The sequence below is a fragment of the Triticum urartu genome, chromosome 3, assembly GCF_003073215.2.
Source record: "Triticum urartu cultivar G1812 chromosome 3, Tu2.1, whole genome shotgun sequence".
NCBI lineage: Eukaryota > Viridiplantae > Streptophyta > Magnoliopsida > Poales > Poaceae > Triticum > Triticum urartu.
This window is the reverse complement of record NC_053024.1, coordinates 658,930,117-658,947,719: the sequence shown is the minus strand read 5'-3', so window position 1 is coordinate 658,947,719 and position 17,603 is coordinate 658,930,117. Positions and strand designations below refer to the sequence as shown.

The following is a 17,603-nucleotide window of genomic DNA, read 5'->3' as shown; positions in this document are numbered from 1 at the left end:
CGCTTGGTGAAAGCCACTACACTTTTATTCAAATGCTCATTTCGCAAAAGCAAGCACGATGGCTACTAGTTCATTTGACGGAAGCTAGTTCAAATGCTTAAGCAAGCTACTAGTTCGTGCTTCATTTGGCGGAAGCCAGTTCAAATGCTGAAGCATTTAGCGGAAGCCATGCTAGCACGTGGATTAGTAGTCCCTCCGCCAAACAAAAGGCTACTAAATCATCGTTGTTATTTTTTAAAAGAATCACATGGTTATTTTGACATGTTTGGCGGAAGGTTATTTAGCCGAGCACAGATTAAGTTTAACATAGATGGATATTTGAGATACATGGTTGGATGGCCGGCTTCCGAATCAGTGTCTACGGCTGGTCTCCACCGGTCTGCGGATGGATACCATGTCCAATTTGAGAGTCAGCGTTGGAGATGCCCTTAAGAAGCAAATCCTCGGTGTTGATATTTGTCCCTTCGTCTGCTCAGTCCGTGAAACAGCTTTGCATTTCAGGTGGAATGCAATCGTACCACCGAAATCCCATATCACCTAAGCATATCTGATAGCTTTGATGTCTACAAAAGTTAAATTGGGCAGCACATACAACGTGCTTGGGAATTGATCCCAAACCCCAACACATTGGATAATCTGCCAAACCCAACATAATCATCTCTACTATGGCAATGGCAAAACAATGTATAAAGGTGGTAAAGGTGGTTTATTTGGAATATTCCTCTCATTCATAGTTTATTTGGTTCTCATAATGCAAGCTTAGTATTTGGTATTCTTGTCTATGATTACGGTTCTAGTGGCAGACTCATCTGAAAGTAGCCCTGGCCATGGGCAGCCCGACCCGACCCGACCTTGTCCATGGGGCGGGCTCGGGCCTAGGTTTTGAGCCCAAAGGCCAGGCCCGGGCCCGTCATATTTGCTGTTTAACGAAGAGGACCGGCCCGAGGCTCGAGGCCCGACGGGCTTTTGCAGTGATGGGACGGTCTTGGGCCTGTTTTTTAGGCCCGTCGTCCGGGCCGGGCCGGGTTCAGGCCTGGGTTTTTTGCTTCGGGTTTGGTCAGGCCCTGCCCGAAGCCTGGCCCGGCCCGAGGGACGGCCAGGTATATCTGAAAGCATAACGCTGCAGGTGTTTGCACTACTAAAAGTGAGTACCATAATTTTGGGCCTGTTTTGTCCCCTAACAGTCAAATTCAAAATACTAGTTTCACAGCACTGTGAAGAATCTGTTATAGGTTATATGGAAGGATAAGTTTTGCCTCCTAGAATTCAGACATTTGCGTGGAGGTTACTTCGACCGGCTCTTCCTAGAGCTGCTTCAAGATCATCTCATATTCAGCCTTTCTGTAAAAGATGTGGGCAGTTGAAGGATGATATTCATTTGTTATTTTCCTGGGAATTTGTTAGATCATTTTGGTTTCTATCTCCCCTTGCTATCAGAATTGATACTTGCTTTCCACGGACCAAAATCTTATTCTTGAAGTCATTAACACTATATCAACAACTTATCAAGATCAAACTCTTTGGCTATCATATTTCTTATCTAATGGAACATATGGAAAGGCAAGAAATGATATTGCTTTCAACAAGAAGAGAGTGGAAAGTGTTGTAGGTTATCAATGCAGCCAAGGCTATGTTGAAAGAGCAAGAACTGGAGTACAGATCTCAGGGAGGAAAAAAGAGGAGTCAATGATAGCTGCTATGTTGAAAGAGCAAGAATTGGAGTATAGATCTGTGAAGAATCTGTTATAGGTTATATGGAAGGATAAGTTTTGCCTCCTAGAATTCAGACATTTGCGTGGAGGTTACTTCGACCGGCTCTTCCTAGAGCTGCTTCAAGATCATCTCATATTCAGCCTTTCTGTAAAAGATGTGGGCAGTTGAAGGATGATATTCATTTGTTATTTTCCTGGGAATTTGTTAGATCATTTTGGTTTCTATCTCCCCTTGCTATCAGAATTGATACTTGCTTTCCACGGACCAAAATCTTATTCTTGAAGTCATTAACACTATATCAACAACTTATCAAGATCAAACTCTTTGGCTATCATATTTCTTATCTAATGGAACATCTGGAAAGGCAAGAAATGATATTGCTTTCAACAAGAAGAGAGTGGAAAGTGTTGTAGGTTATCAATGCAGCCAAGGCTATGTTGAAAGAGCAAGAACTGGAGTACAGATCTCAGAGAGGAAAAAAGAGGAGTCAATGATAGCTGCTATGTTGAAAGAGCAAGAATTGGAGTATAGATCTCAGGGAGGTAAAAAGAGGAGTCAATGATAGCTTGCCACCAGGGAAGTTTTCTTTGCAGATTGAGATGAACAGATTCAAGGAGGGGCCAAATGTCTTTACTGATGCTGCTTGAAAAGATATTTCTTTGTCTGATAACTCTAATTATACGAGGTTATAACAACATGCAGGTATAGGCATCTTTGTCTACAAACATGCGAGAGGGCAACATGAGGCGATTTTCATTGCTGCGCCATCTAAGGCTACTTTTGTTATCCAGGCAGAAGCTAGAGCTTTGGAGCTGGGTGCCCAAATTGCCAAGGCGCTTCATCTTCATAGGCCTAATTCTTAATAGATAATCAGGTTCTGATAGAAACTGTGGCGAGGCGATACCTTGAAAATTACCCTGGCCACTGGACCATCAGGGATATCTTAATGCTTTCATCAAGCACAATAAGGAAGCTGATCCTAGAATATTCAAGATTAGTAGGTCAAGCAAGCTCAAGAGGGTTACAACCTTCGTAATATTGGAGCTTGTATTTTTTTCACTTGTTTAGGTGTTAGGCATGAAGGGGATCTTGTCCTGCCATGGAGTGTATCACTAATCTCAATGTGCAGTCCTGCATTTTGCTCTCTATGACATGCCTTAACCTGGAATAAAAGCCTGAAAGCTTCAAAAAAAGTATAGAGATGGTGAAATAAAGCAGAATAAAGGGAATAAAAAATAAATGTCAGAAGTGGGGTTTGAACCCACGCCCTCGTAAGAGGACCAGAACTTGAGTCTGGCGCCTTAGACCACTCGGCCATCCTGACTTCCATATTCATTAAAATTTTTCCCGTATTTATAAGTACGTACCCAGTTGTGCTGTGGCTTCACTTCCCTTATTACATTTGCGTTTTGAAAGTAGGATTCGGCCAGCACAAAAACATACAGGTAGGACTCACAATCTGCCGGCACTAGCTAGCTAGCGGGAGACCGGCGGCAAGCAGAGAGCAGAGACCATGGCGACGGCTCCCTGTACGGCTGTACCGGCACGCCTGGGTTCACCGGTCCGGCAAAGTCAAAGTGCGGCTTCACGATGGCTGCACGTCGGCACTGAGAAATTGGTCTCCATCAACCATCATAGGCGTGCCGCGTGCGACACACCACATATCATCTCTACCACCACCGATCGATTGATCAAGCTCATCTACTCGCCAATGCTCCGGACTCCGGAGTCGGGTCGCCATGCGGGCCACTTCCACCCACCCCGCCGCCAGCAAATTCTTACTCATCGTCGTCGTCCTCTCCCTGGCCCTGGCCACGCACGCCGCGCCGCTCAGCCCGCCGACCTGCGTGCCTGAGGAGCGGGACGCGCTGCTAACCTTCAGGGACGGCTCACGAGCGACCCCGGAGGGCTCCTCACCTCCTGGCGACGAGGATCAGACTGCTGCCGATGGCGGCATACCGGTGCAGTAACCGCGTGCTCGCGCTCAGCCTCCGGAACGCGCCGGGCGGGGCCGAGCTCGACGACAGAGGGTTCTACGAGGGGGCGCTCGTCGGCCGGATAAGCCCCTCGCTCCTCTCCCTCTCGCGGCTGCGGCACCTGGACCTCAGCCGGAACTACCTCGACGCCGCCCTACCGGCGTTCTTGGGCGGCCTCCGGAGCCTGCGCTACCTCAACCTCTCCGGCATCTGCATCTCCGGCGAGGTCCCGCCGCAGCTGGGAAACCTCTCGAGGCTGCGCTCCCTTGACCTCTCAAGCGACTTCGGCACGCAGCTGTTGCGCTCGTCGGACCTCTCGTGGCTGGCGCGTCTGCCATTGCTGCGGCACCTCAGCCTGAGCTCGATCGACACGAGCAGAGCACTAGACTGGCCTCAGGCGGTGAGCATGCTCCCTTCACTCAGAATCCTCTATCTCTCTTCCTGCTCGCTTCCAAGCACGGACCAGTGGCAACTTCCGCCGGCAGGCTTGCGTAACCTCACAAATCTTGAGGCGCTGGATCTCTCCATGAACCACCTCAACCACCCGGCCGCATTTTCCTGGTTCTGGAACGTGACAAGCCTTACTTGCATCTGCTCGAATTTTGTCTACTTTAGGCCTACCTCAATAACAGTTTCAGAAATTCTTAATAGCGCTCAGCGCGACTACTGACTTCTTCGTCACGGACGCCCCGGACTCCGACGACTACTTTCCCGACGACGACTTCTTACGCACTAGATACAGCAACGGTCGAAGCAGATTGGCTTCGTTGGCTCTTGAATGACTTGTCGGTTGTTGAGAAACCTGTACCGGGTATCCTATGAACTACGACAACCAAATTGTGATCACGAAAGTGAGCAGCTCAAAGGATAACATGAAGTTATCAAGACACGTTCAGAGAAGATTAAAGTCTGTTAGAAAAATAAAAAACTCCGGAGTTATTGCATTGGATTATATCCAAACGTCTAAAAATCTGGCAGATCCTTTTACTAAGGATCTTTCACGTAATGTGATTGATAATGCATCGAGGGAGATGGGTATGAGACCCACAATATGAGTTGTTCACAGTGGTAACCTATTCTTTGTGATCGGAGATCCCGTGAATTAGATGTGAAAGACAAGCTGTTGGTCAACTAAGAGGAGAGTATCCTTACTATTCACAATACCACTCCATGAAGATGCAATACTCTCCTAATCTGCATGGCAGGTTGATGTATATCTTAATGTGTTCTAAGTGGCGATTGTAAGCCCAATAGCAGTTTCAGAAATTCTTAATAAATCCTAGAGGCCCACGCAGCCCATTCGTGCAAGGCAAGAGGTGGAACTAAAGTTTAGTCCCACATTGCTAGTTTAGAGGGAGTTGGACCTCTTTATGTATTCTAAGTGGCTCATTTAAGTAGAGATGTTGTCCTGCAGAATATCTTTTGAAGAACACACCTATATGAGTCTGATTGTCAAACGTCGCAATCTATGAGAGTAGGGTTCTCTCTAGTAAACTCATGAAAGGTAACGGAGTATGACGCATAAGCTCCACCCGTGGGGAAGACCCACGATAGCCACGTATCGGTCAAGGCTTTATGTGAAGCTAGATTCACAGAAAACTTGCAGTTCAAGACCCAGTCCACTGTTCAAGTTGCTTACTAGTATAGCATAGAGTTCTCGGTGGAAGTTCAACTTAACAGTCTTCACTGCAGTACCGGTATGTAAAACAGTGTTTTGGAACCAAAGGCAATTTTTGTGTGCCTCTGGGATCTGGTGGGGGATTGCTGGAATTTTGTCTACTTTGTGCCTAGCCCAATAGCAGTTTGAGACATTCCTAATAAATCCTAGAGGCCCACGCAGCCCATTCGTGCAAGGCAAGAGGTGGAACTAAAGTTTAGTCCCACATTGCTAGTTTAGAGGGAGTTGGACCTCTTTATAAGGGAGTTTCTTTCCCCACTAGTATGAGCATGAGAACAAGAGGGGCATCCACGCGCGCTCCTCCTCCGCCGCCCGCCTCGCCACGCCACGCCTCGCCTCGTCACGACGCGGCGCGGCGCGGCGCGGCGCGGCGCGGTGCGGGAATGAGCCGAGCCGATGTCTAAATTTTATCCACGCACTACGGGTATACGAAAGGTCACACGAAAGCTGAAAAGATTTTTGCGAAACTGGAGTTCGAATGCGAATGGTGCAGCCCTTCGGCTGCTGGCTGTTTGCTTCATCTCTGTCTCTTCGTCTCACCTCCCGTCGTTGCCCTCTCGCCTCCTTCTCTTGTGCCTACAAAAGGGAGGTCCCTCCTCCCAGAGAGACGCACCAGAACCTCTTCTTCCTCTCGCCACAAGTTCCTGAGCACTGCGCTGCTGCTACGTTCTTCCCCATCCCTGCTTGCGGCGTGCACCGCGGGTCGGGACAGTAGGCCTCCGAAACCGCACTTTTGAGTCCTGTACGGGAGAAGGGTGATAAGGTTTTTGGGGAGCGTTCAGCACGACTACTGACTTCTTCGTCACGGACGCCCCGGACTCCGACGACTACTTCCCCGACGACGACTTCTTACATCACTAGATACAGCTACGGTCGAAGCAGATTGGCTTCGTCGGCTCTTGAATGACTTGTCAGTTGTTGAGAAACCTGTACCGGGTATCCTTATGAACTGCGACAACCAAACTATGATCACGAAAGTGAGCAGCTCAAAGGATAACATGAATTCATCAAGACACGTTCAGAGAAGATTAAAGTCTGTCAGAAAAATAAAAAACTCCGGAGTTATTGCATTGGATTATATCCAAACGTCTAAAAATCTGGCAGATCCTTTTACTAAGGGTCTTTCACGTAATGTGATAGATAATGCATCGAGGGAGATGGGTATGAGACCCACAATATGAGTTGTTCACAGTGGTAACCTATTCTTTTTGATCGGAGATCCCGTGAATTAGATGTGGAAGACAAGTTGTTGGTCAACTGAGAGGAGAGTATCCTTACTATTCATAATACCACTCCATGAAGATGCAATACCCTCCTAATCTGCATGGCAGGTTGATGTATATCTTAATGTGTTCTAAGTGGCTCATTTAAGCAGTGATGTTGTCTTGCAGAACATCTTTTAAAGAACACACCTATATGAGTCTGATTGTCAAACGTCGCAATCTATGAGAGTAGGGTTCTTTCTAGTAAACTCATGAAAGGTAACGGAGTATGACGCATAAGCTCCACCCGCGGGGAAGACCCATGGTAGCCACACATTGGTCAAGGCTTTATGTGAAGCTAGATTCGCACACAACTTGCAGTTCAAGACCCAGTCCACTGTTCAAGTTGCTTACTAGTGTAGCATAGAGTTCTAGGTGGAAGTTCAACTTAACAGTCTCCACTGCAGTATCGATATATAAAACAGTGTTTTGGAACCTAGGGCAATTTTTGTGTGCCTCTGGGATCTGGTGGGGGATTGCTGGAATTTTGTCTACTTTGGGCCTAGCCCAATAGCAGTTTGAGAAATTCCTAGTAAATCCTAGAGGCCCACGCAGCCCATTCGTGCAAGGCAAGAGGTGGAACTAAAGTTTAGTCCCACATTGCTAGTTTAGAGGGAGTTGGACCTCTTTATAAGGAAGGTTCTTTCCCCACTAGTATGAGCATGCGAACAAGAGGGGCATCCACGCACGCTCCTCCTCCGCCGCCCGCCTCGCCATGCTTCGCCTCGCCTCGTCACGACACGACGCGACGCGGGAATCAGCCGAGATGATATGTAAATTTTTGCCACGCACTACGGGTATAAGAAAGGTCACACGGAAGCTGAAAAGATTTTTGCGAAAGTGGAGTTCGAATGCGAACGGTGCAGCCCTTCGGCTGCTGGTTGTTTGCGTCATCTCTGTCTCTTCGTCTCACCTCCCGTCGCTGCCCTCTTGCCTCCTTCTCTTGCGCCTAAAAAAGGGAGGTCCCTCCTCCCAGTGAGACGCACCAGAACCTCTTCTTCCTCTCGCCACAAGTTCCTGAGCACTGCGCTGCTGCTACGTTCTTCCCCATCCCTGCTTGCGGCGTGCATCGCGGGTCGGGACAGTAGGCCTCCGAAACCGCACCTTTTGAGTCCTGTACGGGAGAAGGGTGATAAGGTTTTTGGGGAGCGCTCAGCACGACTATGACTTCTTCGTCACGGACGCCCCGGACTCTGACGACTATTTCCCCGACGACGACTTCTTACAACACTAGATACAGCTATGGTCGAAGCAGATTGGCTTCGTCGTCTCTTGAATGACTTGCCAGTTGCTGAGAAACCTGTACCAGGTATCCTTATGAACTGCGACAATCAAACTGTGATCATGAAAGTGAGCAGCTCAAAGGATAACATGAAGTCATCAAGACACGTTCAGAGAAGGTTAAAGTCTGTCAGAAAAATGAAAAACTCCCGAGTTATTGCATTGGATTATATCCAAACGTCTAAAAATCTGGCAGATCCTTTTACTAAGGGTCTTTCTGTTGGGGAACGTAGTAATTTCAAAAATTTCCTACGCACACGCAAGATCATGGTGATGCATAGCAACGAGGGAAGAGTGTGATCTACGTACCCTTGTAGACCGACAGCGGAAGCGTTAGCACAACGCGGTTGATGTAGTCGTACGTCTTCATGGCTCGACCGATCAAGCACCGAAACTACGGCACCTCCGAGTTCTAGCACACGTTCAGCTCGATGACAATCCCCGGACTCCGATCCAGCAAAGTGTCAGGGAAGAGTTCCATCAGCACGACGGCGTGGTGACGATCTTGATGTACTACCATCGCAGGGCTTCGCCTAAGCACCGCTACAATATTATCGAGGATTATGGTGGAAGGGGGCACCGCACACGGCTAAGAATATGATCACGTGGATCAACTTGTGTCTCTAGGGGTGCCCCCTGCCCCCGTATATAAAGGATCAAGGGGAGGAGGCCGACCCTAGGAGGGGCGCGCCAGGGAGTAGGATTCCTACTCCTAGTTGGAGTAGGTTTCCTCCTTTCCTAGTCCAACTAGGAGAAGGGGGGAAAGGGGGGAAGAGGGGAAGGAAGGGAGAGAGGGGCCGCGCCCCAAACCCCTTGTCCAATTCGGACTGGGCTTGGGAGGGGCGCGCGCCACCTCCTAGTCCTTTCCACTAAGGCCCATTAAGGCCCATTGCTTCTTCCTCGTATTCCCGTAACTCCCCGGTACCTCCGAAAATGCCCGAATCACTCGGAACCTTTCCGATGTCCGAATATAGTCGTCCAATATATCGATTTTTACGTCTCGACCATTTTGAGACTCCTCGTCATGTCCCCGATCTCATCTGGGACTCCGAACTCCTTCGGTACATCAAAACTCATTAACTCATAATATAACTGTCATCGAAACCTTAAGCGTGCGGACGCTACGGGTTCGAGAACAATGTAGACATGACCGAGACACGTCTCCGGTCAATAACCAATAGCGGAACCTGGATGCTCATATTGGCTCCTACATATTCTACGAAGATCTTTATCGGTCAGACCGCATAACAACATACGTTGTTCCCTTTGTCATCGGTATGTTACTTGCCCGAGATTCGATCGTCGGTATCTCAATACCTAGTTCAATCTCGTTACCGGCAAGTCTCTTTACTCGTTCCGTAATACATCATCTCGCAACTAACTATTAGTTGCAATGCTTGCAAGGCTTATGTGATGTGCATTACCGAGAGGGCCCAGAGATACCTCTTCGACAATCAGAGTGACAAATCCTAATCTCGAAATACGCCAACCCAACATGTACCTTTGGAGACACCTGTAGAGCTCCTTTATAATCACCCAGTTACGTTGTGACGTTTGGTAGCACACAAAGTGTTCCTCCGGCAAACGGGAGTTGCATAATCTCATAGTCATAGGAACATGTATAAGTCATGAAGAAAGCAATAGCAACATACTAAACGATCGGGTGCTAAGCTAATGGAATGGGTCATGTCAATCAGATCATTCAACTAATGATGTGATCCCGTTAATCAAATAACAACTCTTTGTCCATGGTTAGGAAACATAACCATCTTTGATTAACGAGCTAGTCAAGTAGAGGCATACTAGTGACACTCTGTCTGTCTATGTATTCACACATGTATTATGTTTCCGGTTAATACAATTCTAGCATGAATAATAAACATTTATCATGAAATAAGGAAATAAGTAATAACTTTATTATTGCCTCTAGGGCATATTTCCTTCAGTCTCCCACTTGCACTAGAGTCAATAATCTAGTTCACATCGCCATTTGATTTAATAGCAATAGTTCACATCACCATGTGATTAACACCCATAGTCCACATCGATATGTGACCAACACCCAAAGGGTTACTAGAGTCAGTAATCTCGTTCACATCGCTATGTGATTAACACCCAAAGAGTACTAAGGTGTGATCATGTTTTGCTTGTGAGATAATTTTAGTCACCGGGTCTGTTATATTCAGATCCGTAAGTATTTTGCAAATATTTATGTCAACAATGCTCTGCACGGAGCTACTCTAGCTAATTGCTCCCACTTTCAATATGTATCTAGATTGAGACTTAGATTCATCTAGATTAGTGTCAAAACTTGCATCGGCGTAACCCTTTACGACGAACCTTTTTTCATTTCCATAATCGGGAAACATATCCTTATTCTACTAAGGATAATTTTGACCGCTGTCCAGTGATCTACTCCTAGGTCACTATTGTACTCCCTTGCCAAACTCAGTGGTAGGGTATACAATAGATCTGGTACACAGCATGGCATACTTTATAGAACCTATGACCAAGGCATAGGGAATGACATTCATTCTCTTTCTATCTTCTGCCGTGGTCGGGCTTTGAGTCTTACTCAATTTCACACCTTGTAACATAGGCAAGGAAACTCTTTCTTTGACTGTTCCATTTTGAACTACTTCAAAATCTTGTCAAGGTATGTATTTATTGAAAAACCTTATCAAGCGTCTTGATCTATCTCTATAGATCTTGATGCTCAATATGTAAGCAACTTCACCGAGGTCTTTCTTTGAAAAACTTCTTTCAAACACTCCTTTATGCTTTGCAGAATAATTCTACATTATTTCCGATCAACAATATGTCATTCACATATACTTATCAGAAATGCTGTAGTGCTCCCACTCACTTTCTTGTAAATACAGGCTTCACCGCAAGTCTGTATAAAACTATATGCTTTGATCAACTTATCAAAGCGTATATTCCAACTCCGAGATGCTTACACCAGTCCATAGATGGATCGCTGGAGTTTGCATATTTTGTTAACACCTTTAGGATTGACAAAAACTTCTGGTTGCATCATATACAACTCTTCTTTAAGAAATCCATTAAGGATTGCAGTTTTGTTATCCATTTGCCAGATTTCATAAAATGCGGCAATTGCTAACATGATTCGGACAGATTTAAGCACAGATACGAGTGAGAAACTCTCATCGTAGTCAACACCTTGAACTTGTCGAAAACCTTTTGCGACAATTCTAGCTTTGTAGATAGTAACACTACTATCAGCGTCCGTCTTCCTCTTGAAGATCCATTTATTTTCTCTGGCTTGCTGATCATCGGGCAAGTCAACCAAAGTCCATACTTTGTTCTCATACATGGATCCCATCTCAAATTTCATGGCCTCAAGCCATTTTGCGGAATCTGGGCTCATCATCGCTTCCTCATAGTTCGTAAGTTCGTCATGGTCTAGTAACATGACTTCCAGAACAGGATTACCGTACCACTCTGGTGCGGATCTCACTCTGGTTTACCTACGAGATTCGGTATTAACTTGATCTGAAGTTACATGATCATCATCATTAGTCTTCCTCACTAATTGGTGTAGTAGTCACAGGAACAGATTTCTTATGATGAACTACTTTTCAATAAGGGAGAAGGTACAATTACCTTATCAAGTTCTACTTTCCTCCCACTCACTTCTTTCAAGAGAAACTCCTTCTCTAGAAAGTATCCATTCTTAGCAACGAATGTCTTGCCTTCGGATCTATGATAGAAGGTGTACCCAATAGTCTCCTTTGGGTATCCTATGAAGACATATTTCTCCGATTTGGGTTTGAGCTTATCAGGATGAAACTTTTTCATATAAGCATCACAATCCCAAACTTTAAGAAACGACAACTTTGGTTTCTTGCCAAACCACAGTTCAGATTGTGTCGTCTCAACGGACTTAGATGGTGCCCTTTTAAACGTGAATGCAGCTGTCTTTAATGCATAACCCCAAAACGATAGTGGTAGATCGGTAAGAGACATCATAGATCGCACCATATCTAATAAAGTACGATTATGATGTTCGGACACACCATTATGCTGTGGTGTTCCAGGTGGCGTGAGTAGTGAAACTATTTCACATTGTTTTAACTGAAGGCCAGACTCGTAACTCAAATATTTTACCTCTGCGATCATATCGTAAGAACTTTTATTTTCTTGTTACGATGATTCTCCACTTCACTTTGAAATTCTTTGAACTTTTCAAATATTTCAGACTTGTGTTTCATTAAGTAGATATACCCATATCTGCTCAAATCATCTGTGAAGGTTAGAAAATAATGATACCCGCCACGAGCCTTAACACTCATCGGATCTCATACATCAGTATGTATTATTTCCAATAAGTCAGTTGCTCGCTCCATAGTTCCGGAGAACGGCGTTTTAGTCATCTTGCCCATGAGGCATGGTTCGCAAGCATCAACTGATTCATAATCAAGTGATTCCAAAAACCCATTAGCATGGAGTTTCTTCATGCGCTTTACACCAATATGACCTAAACGGCAGTGCCACAAATAAGTTGCACTATCATTATTAACTTTGCATCTTTTGGTTTCAATATTATGATTATGTGTATCACTACGATCGAGATCCAATGAACTATTTTCATTGGGTGTGTAACCATATAAGGTTTTATTCATGTAAACAGAACAACAATTTATTCTCTTACTTAAATGAATAACCGTAGTACAATAAACATGATCAAATCATATTCATGCTCAACGCAAACACCAAATAACACTTGTTCAGGTTCAACACTAATCCCGAAAGTATAGGGAGTGTGCGGTGATGATCATATCAATCTTGGAACCACTTCCAACACACATCGTCACTTCACCCTTAACTAGTCTCTGTTTATTCTGCAACTCCCGTTTCGAGTTACTAATCTTAGCAACTGAACTAGTATCAAATACTGAGGGGTTGCTATAAACACTAGTAAAGTACACATCAATAACATGTATATCAAATATACTTATGTTCACTTTGCCATCCTTCTTATCTACCAATCACTTGGGGTAGTTCCGCTTCCAGTGACCAGTCCCTTTGCAGTAGAAACACTTAGTCTCAGGCTTAGGACCAGACTTGGGCTTCTTCACTTGAGCAGCAACTTGCTTGCTGTTCTTCTTGAAGTTCCCCTTCTTCCCTCTGCCCTTTTCTTGAAACTAGTGGTCTTGTCTACCATCAACACTTGATGTTTTTCTCGATTTCTACCTTCGTCAATTTCCGCATTACGAAGAGCTTGGGAATCGTTTCCGTTATCCCTTGCATATCATAGTTCATCACGAAGTTCTACTAACTTGGTGATGGTGACTAGAGAATTCTGTCAATCACTATCTTATCTGGAAGATTAACTCCCACTTGATTCAAGCGATTGTAGTACTCAGACAATCTGAGCACATGCTCACTAGTTGAGCGATTCTCCTCCATCTTTTAGCTATAGAACTTGTTGGAGACTTCATATCTCTCAACTCGGGTATTTGCTTGAAATATTAACTTCAACTCCTGGAACATCTCATATGCTCCATGACGTTCAAAACGTCTTTGAAGTCCCGATTCTAAGCCATTAAGCATGGTGCACTAAACTATCAAGTAGTCATCATATTGAGCTAGCCAAACGTTCATAACGTCTGCATCTGCTCCTGCAATAGGTCCGTCACCTAGCGGTGCATCAAGGACATAATTCTTCTGTGCAGCAATGAGGATAAACCTCAGATCACGGATCCAATCCGCATCATTGCTACTAACATCTTTCAACACAATTTTCTCTAGGAACATATCAAAATAAACAGAGGGAAGCAACAACGCGAGCTATTGATCTACAACATAATTTGCAAAATACTACCAGGACTAAGTTCATGATAAATTTAAGTTAAATTAATTACTTAAGAACTCCCACTTAGATAGACATCCCTCTAATCGTCTAAGTGATTACGTGATCCAAATCAACTAAACCATGTCCGATCATCACGTGAGATGGAGTAGTTTCATTGGTGAACATCGCTATGTTGATCATATCTACTATATGATTCATGCTCGACCTTTCGGTCTCCGTGTTCCGAGGCCATATCTGTATATGCTTGGCTCGTCAAGTATAACCTGAGTATTCTGCGTGTGCAACTGTTTTGCACCCGTTGTATTTGAACGTAGAGCCTATCACACCCGATCATCACGTGGTGTCTCAGCACGAAGAACTTTCACAACGGTGCATACTCAGGGAGAACACTTCTTGATAATTAGTGAGAGATCATCTTATAATGCTACCGTCAATCAAAGCAAGATAAGATGCATAAAAGATAAACATCACATGCAATCAATATAAGTGATATGATATGGCCATCATCATCTTGTGCTTGTGATCTCCATCTTCGAAGCACCGTCGTGATCACCATCGTCACCGGCGCGACACCTTGATCTCCATCGTAGCATCGTTGTCGTCTCGCCAATTTTATGCTTCCACGACTATCGCTACCGCTTAGTGATAAAGTAAAGCATTACTGCGCGATTGCATTGCATACAATAAAGCGACAACCATATGGCTCCTGCCAGTTGCCGATAACTCGGTTACAAAACATGATCATCTCATACAATAAAATTTAGCATCATGTCTTGAACATATCACATCACAACATGCCCTGCAAAAACAAGTTAGACGTCCTCTACTTTGTTGTTGCAACTTTTACGTGGCTGCTACGGGCTTAAGCAAGAACCGATCTTACCTACGCATCAAAACCACAACGATAGTTTGTCAAGTTGGTGTTGTTTTAACCTTCGCAAGGACCGGGCGTAGCCACACTCGGTTCAACTAAAGTTGGAGAAACTGTCACCCGCTAGCCACCTTTGTGCAAAGCAAGTCGGGAGAACCGGTCTCGCGTAAGCGTAAGCATAATGTCGGTCCGGGCCACTTCGTCCAACAATACCGCCGAACCAAAGTATGACATGCTGGTAAGCAGTATGACTTATATCGCCCACAACTCACTTGTGTTCTACTCGTGCATATAACATCAACACATAAAACCTAGGCTCTGATACCACTGTTGGGGAACGTAGTAATTTTGAAAATTTCCTACGCACACGCAAGATCATGGTGATGCATAGCAACGAGGGAAGAGTGTGATCTACGTACCCTTGTAGACCGACAGCGGAAGCATTACCACAACGCGGTTGATGTAGTCGTACGTCTTCACGGGTTGACCGATCAAGCACCGAAACTACGGCACCACCGAGTTCTAGCACACGTTCAGCTCGATGACGATCCCCGGACTCTGATCCAGCAAAGTGTCGGGGAAGAGTTCCGTCAGCACGACGGCGTGGTGACGATCTTGATGTACTACCGTCGCAGGGCTTCGCCTAAGCACCGCTACAATATTATCGAGGATTATGGTGGAAGGGGGCACCGCAGATGGCTAAGAATATGATCACGTGGATCAACTTGTGTCTCTAGGGGTGCCCCTGCCCCCGTATATAAAGGATCAAGGGGAGGAGGCCGGCCCTAGGAGGGGCACGCCAGGGAGTAGGATTCCTACTCCTAGTTGGAGTAGGTTTCCTCCTTTCCTAGTCCAACTAGGAGAAGGGGGGAAAGGGGGGAAGAGGGGAAGGAAGGGAGAGAGGGGCCGCGCCCCAAACCCCTTGTCCAATTCGGACTGGGCTTGGGAGGGGCGCGCGCCACCTCCTAGACGCCTCTCCTCTCTTCCACCTAGGCCCACTAAGGCCCATTAATTCCCCGGGGGGTTTCGGTAACCTCCCTGTACTCCGGTAACCTCCGAAAATACCCGAATCACTCGGAACCTTTCCGATGTCCGAATATAGTCGTCCAATATATCGATCTTTACGTCTCGACCATTTCGAGACTCCTTGTCATGTCCCCGATCTCTTCCGGGACTCCGAACTCCTTCAGTACATCAAAACTCATAAACTCATAATATAACTGTCATCGAAACCTTAAGCGTGCGGACCCTACGGTTCGAGAACAATGTAGACATGACCGAGACACGTCTCCGGTCAATAACCAATAGCGGGACCTGGATGCCCATATTGGCTCCTACATATTCTACGAAGATCTTTATCGGTCAGACCGCATAACAACATACGTTGTTCCCTTTGTCATCGGTATGTTACTTGCCCGAGATTCGATCGTCGGTATCCAATACCTAGTTCAATCTCGTTACCGGCAAGTCTCTTTACTCGTTCCGTAATACATCATCCCGCAACTAACTCATTAGTTGCAATGCTTGCAAGGCTTAAGTGATGTGCATTACCGAGAGGGCCCAGAGATACCTCTCCGACATTCGGAGTGAAAAATCCTAATCTCGAAATACGCCAACCCAACATGTACCTTTGGAGATACCTGTAGAGCTCCTTTATAATCACCCAGTTACGCTGTGACGTTTGGTAGCACACAAAGTGTTCCTCCGGCAAACGGGAGTTGCATAATCTCATAGTCATAGGAACATGTATAGGTCATGAAGAAAGCAATAGCAACATACTAAACGATCGGGTGCTAAGCTAATGGAATGGATCATGTCAATCAGATCATTCAACTAATGATGTGATCCCGTCAATCAAATAACAACTCTTTGTCCATGGTTAGGAAACATAACCATCTTTGATTAACGAGCTAGTCAAGTAGAGGCATACTAGTGACACTCTGTTTGTCTATGTATTCACACATGTATTATGTTTCCGGTTAATACACTTCTAGCATGAATAATAAACATTTATCATGATATAAGAAAATAAATAATAACTTTATTATTGCCTCTAGGGCATATTTCCTTCACTTTCACGTAATGTGATAGATCATCGATGGATATGGGTATGAGACCCACAATATGAGTTGTTCACAGTGGTAACCTATTCTTTGTGATCGGAGATCCCGTGAATTAGATGTGGAAGACAAGCTGTTGGTCAACTGAGAGGAGAGTATCCTTACTATTCACAATACCACTCCATGAAGATGCAATACTCTCCTAATCTGCATGGCAGGTTGATGTATATCTTAATGTGTTCTAAGTGGCTTATTTAAGTAGAGATGTTATTCCTGCAGAATATCTTTTGAAGAACACACCTATATGAGTCTGATTGTCAAACGTCGCAATCTATGAGAGTAGGGTTCTCTCTAGAAAACTCATGAAAGGTAACGGAGTATGACGCATAAGCTCCACCCGCGGGGAAGACCCACGGTAGCCACGTATCGGTCAAGGCTTTATGTGAAGCTAGATTCGCAGAAAACTTGCAGTTCAAGGCCCAGTCCACTATTCAAGTTGCTTACTAGTGTAGCATAGAGTTCTAGGTGGAAGTTCAACTTAACAGTCTCCACTGCAGTACCGGTATATAAAACAGTGTTTTGGAACCAAAGGCAACTTTTGTGTGCCTCTGGGATCTGGTGGGGGATTGCTGGAATTTTGTCTACTTTGGGCTTATCCCAATAGCAGTTTTAGAAATTCTTAATAAATCCTAGAGGCCCACGCAGTCCATTCGTGCAAGGCAAGAGGTGGAACTAAAGTTTAGTCCCACATTGCTAGTTTAGAGGGAGTTGTGAAGGAAATATACCCTAGAGGCAATAATAAAGTTATTATTTATTTCCTTATATCATGATAACTGTTTATTATTCATACTAGAATTGTATTAAACAGGAAACATAATACATGTGTGAATACATAGACAAACAGTATGTCACTAGTATGCCTC

The 17,603-nt window shown here is 45.1% G+C and overlaps 1 non-coding gene and 1 pseudogene across 1 annotated transcript; one reads left to right on the top strand and one right to left on the bottom strand.

The window, feature by feature from the left end:
- Positions 1 to 2,953: 2,953 nt before the first annotated feature.
- On the bottom strand, positions 2,954 to 3,037 carry TRNAL-CAA. Its single transcript has one exon. It is a non-coding gene; the product is annotated as a tRNA-Leu (tRNA).
- A 189-nt stretch (positions 3,038 to 3,226) lies between these two features.
- Positions 3,227 to 17,603, top strand: part of LOC125549023 — a 98,246-nt pseudogene continuing 83,869 nt past the window's right edge.